Here is a 4,055-nt window from a genome sequence, read left to right as displayed (position 1 = left end):
TGATTATGGGAATCACTCTGGTTGTTCTGTGGTCCCATACTTATATTATTATGGCACATATCCTTGGGGTTCATAGGTGTGTACATACATGCTTGTTCAAAACACTACGTTGAAAGGGATATGATGATGCCTTTGCAAACCTTTAAAATACAGCCAAAACAAAAGTTGGGAGACAAATTCTGTGATAATAACATATCAGGGCCGAAAACTTGGAAAAATGTTCAGAAAATTAATATTTGTAAATGCGAAAACATGAAGAAGGTGAAGATGGCGGTGGCCAGGGCCGGGGTCCTGGGAGTTCAGTGGCTGCAAAGGGCATCCCGGAGCGTGGTGCCGCTGGGCGCACAGCCAGCCTCCCGCATGACCAAGGACATGTTCCCAGGGCTCTATCCTAGGACCCCAGAAGAACTAGCCGCTGCCGCCAAGAAGTATATTATGCATGTGGAAGACTACGAGCATTACCCGGATGAGGGCATGGGGTATGGCGACTACCCGAAGCTCCCTGACCGTTCACAGCATGAGAAGGATCCATGGTATAGCTGGGACCAACCGGACCTGAGGTTGAACTGGGGTGAACCGATGCACTGGCACCTAGACATGTACACCAGGAACCGTGTGGATACATCCCCCACACCTGTTTCTTGGAATGTCATGTGTATGCAGCTCTTCGGTTTCCTGGCTTTCATGACATTTATGTTCTGGGCGGGGGACATGTACCCTGTCTACCAGCCTGTGGGACCAAAGCAGTATCCTTACAATAATCTGTACCTGGAACGAGGCGGCGATCCCTCCAAAGAACCTGAGCCGGTGGTTCACTATGAGATCTGAGGAGGCTTCGTGGGCTTTTGTGTCCTCTTAACTAGGACGCCCTCATTCCTAGAAATTTAATCTTAATGAAATTCCTAATAAAACTCAGTGCTGTGGGGAAAAAAAAAATTGTAAATGCAATGATTTTGCTACTTCTTATTCTTTTTTCATCCTGTTTTAACTTGCTTAGCACTGACTCTCTGGCCATGACGTTGGTTTACTTTGACTATGATTTTGGTTTTTTACTGCAACCATATTGCCTTTAGTTGTCATAGGCAAATACTCTTCCTAAGTGTTTTGGGTACATTGTTATTGATGTACAACATAAATACATAAATGCAGACAAATTGAAAGGTACATGTTGATGGGTTTTCATGAAATGGACTCTCCTGTGGAGCCACTGGCCAGATGAAGAAACATTGTTGGCATCTGAGAAACCTCCTTCTGCTCAGGCCTATTCACCATGATCCTCCCTAAAAGTATAATTTTCCTGACTTTTATCATCCTAGAGTAGTTTTGCCTGTTTTTGAGCTTAATGTAAATGGAATCATAGAATACTCTATTTTGCATTTGGTTTCATTTTCAACATTATGCTTGTGAGATTCATCCATGTTGTTGTCTAGTGCATTTTGTTTATTCACTTTCACTTCTACATAGTGAAGTGAATTCACTATTACATAGTGAAAGGAATTCACCTATTCCTTTGTAGGAATATGTCACAATTTATTTTATTCATTCTCTTGTGGATGGACATTTGCATTTTCCCCAGTTTTTGACTTATGAATAGTGCCCCTAAAAACATTGTGGTAGGTTTATTCTGGCACAAATGTGTACATATTTCTGTTGGATAAACACCTAGGAGTGGAATGACTGGGTCATAGGGTATGTGTATATTTAGCTTTAGTAGATACTAAAGCCAAATTTAAAAAAAAGCAAAAACCTGTTGTTTCAATTTAAATTGCCATAAATAATGTATGAGAGGGTTATTTGCTCTGAATCTTTGCCGACACTTGGTATTGTTAGTTTTTTTCATTGTAGCCCTATTTAGCAGTAGCTGAGTATAGTTTTATTTTGTGTTTCTCTAATGCTAAGGAAGTTGGGCACCTTTACATATGTGTATTGGCAATTGATTTTTTTAATTTTTTTTGTGAAATGCCTGTTCAAATCTTCTGTTCATTTTTTATTGGGTTGTCTGTGTTTTTCTTTTTGATTATAGGTGTCTCTCTCTTTGTGTGTGTGTGTATAATGATTTCTATACAATATATAGAAAATGCAGTGATTTTGCTATTTATTATTCCTTTTTCATCTTCACTCTTTTAACTGGATGCTTGACACTGATTCTCTGGCTATGATCTTGGTTTACCTTGATTATGATTTTGATATACACTGTATAAGGGAGATGGGTGCCAGAGTAAAACCTCACTTCCTTTCAGGCCCCAATGTGGGAAAGACCTTTTCGGTGGCATTGCTTTTATGCCACCCCTTGTGGCTCTGAGTCATATCAAGGGATAGAACTGGCCCTACCTCCTGGCCTGTTAGTCTGGACTTTGAAGCTTCATAGTCATAGAATCTATACAATACTATAAACTCAGATTTTTCAGATGACCTTGTTCAGTCCCAAACTTGGGAGTTATTTCCCTTTTTATCTCCTCCCCAAGCTCTCACTTCTCAAGTACCATTAAGTCCTGTTGATTCTATGTCCAAAATATGCCTCCCATTGTATCACATCGCCCCACTTCTTCCACTCACACCTGGATTCAGCCATATCATCTATTCCATGGGCCAGTGAGTTGGCTTTCTAACTCGCCTCCAACCTCCACACTTGCCCCTCCAACCCAGACTCTTCATGGCAGCCACAGTGAACTGTTTCGAAACATAAATTCGGAACCCCTACTCAAAATTCTTGATTCTCCTTGTTATTATTCCTCATGACCGCCATCCTTCCCTTTTAGCACTGATCACAATTTGTAATGACATGTTTCATTCTGCCTTTGTTTCCATGTCTGTCTTCCCCATTAACCTGTGAAGACAGAGGTCAGGTTTGCTTCGCACACCGGTGCAGCTTAATAAATTGTTGGATTTGAAACTAGTGTCTAAGTCAAGGCCACATGTCAATTCCGAATCACTGTCCCAGTGTCCCTTTCACGCGGTCACCCAGCCTCTTCTGGATCCTTCTGAGGATGGAGCTTCTCACTACCCCTGAGGCCACCCTGTCTGTATTTAAAAGGAAAATCACACCCCTAACTTCAGTGTTCAAAGAAGGGTTTGTTGCTTCCCTGTCAAACACAGGTAAGTGAGTTAAGATCTTGTTGATCTGAGATGCAGTTGGCCCAGAGTGTAGGTCAAGGTCTTGCATCTTCCCCAAGGTTTGGAGGACATTGCTGGTCAGTGCTTTGACTTCTAGTCCAACCCCAAGGAGACAGAGGAGGAGGGAGGAGGAACTGAGTGTGCATAAGCTGAAGGAAATCTTCCCAGGGGACCGAAGGCCTTGCTGAGTTGTTTTCATTGGAAAACTCCCCTCACTTAGCAGATGTGATTCCCTGCTCTCTGCTCTTAACTTCTGTCCCACCCATAGTGTTTCTAGGGACTTCTGTTCCGGGGACAGAACAAGCTTGGGGATCGATCCTGTTCCCATGCCCTGCCATTGACCTCTCTCTCTGGAACTGAAGTCCAGAGTGAGGCGAATCATGGCCTGGGGCTCAGGAATGGGCCTTGGGCAGCTCTCAATGGCCCAGCTCCTTACCTAAGCAGGAGTTATTAATACAAACTCATCAAAGTGGTAGCAGGGAGTTAGACATCCACATGCACTGTGGGAAGAGATAAGACTGCAGTTTGAAATTCTGGCTATATTGAGGCCATGTCCTCAGGGTTTAGCTCATCTATTAAGTAGTAATCTAACCCTGTAATGATATCAATTAATTTGATGTTTTCCCCAGTCTCCTTTGGAGAGTCTGTGCGTAGCACTGCGAGCTTACCAGCAATTTTAGATCCAGCACAGGAAAGGTCCTCCTCTGTTCTTCCTTTGATTCTAGCCATTCGCAGCCAAGACAAAACTTACCAGCATAGCTGAGCAAGCCCATGGAGCCAGAGAAGGCTTAGTACAAGCTTGAATCAGCCACCTACTGAGGCCTTGAACAGTTCACTCACCTTGCAGAGCCTCAACTGCAAATGGAGACAATGCCTACATCTAGAGTCATTGTGAGGATTAAAGTTATGTGAAGTGTCCAGCACTGTGCCTAGGACACACT

General features: G+C 43.0%; 1 pseudogene across 1 annotated transcript; it reads left to right on the top strand.

Moving 5' to 3' along the window:
- Nucleotides 1–237: 237 nt before the first annotated feature.
- Nucleotides 238–923, top strand: LOC101023831 (annotated as a pseudogene). The gene has a single exon (XR_644897.3). The product of XR_644897.3 is annotated as an NADH dehydrogenase [ubiquinone] 1 beta subcomplex subunit 8, mitochondrial pseudogene (transcript).
- The last annotated feature ends 3,132 nt before the right edge of the window (nt 924–4,055 follow it).

The sequence above is a fragment of the Papio anubis genome, chromosome 4, assembly GCF_008728515.1.
Source record: "Papio anubis isolate 15944 chromosome 4, Panubis1.0, whole genome shotgun sequence".
Lineage (NCBI taxonomy): Eukaryota > Metazoa > Chordata > Mammalia > Primates > Cercopithecidae > Papio > Papio anubis.
The sequence above is the reverse complement of the archived record's forward strand: the minus strand, read 5'-3'. Positions and strand labels throughout refer to the sequence as shown.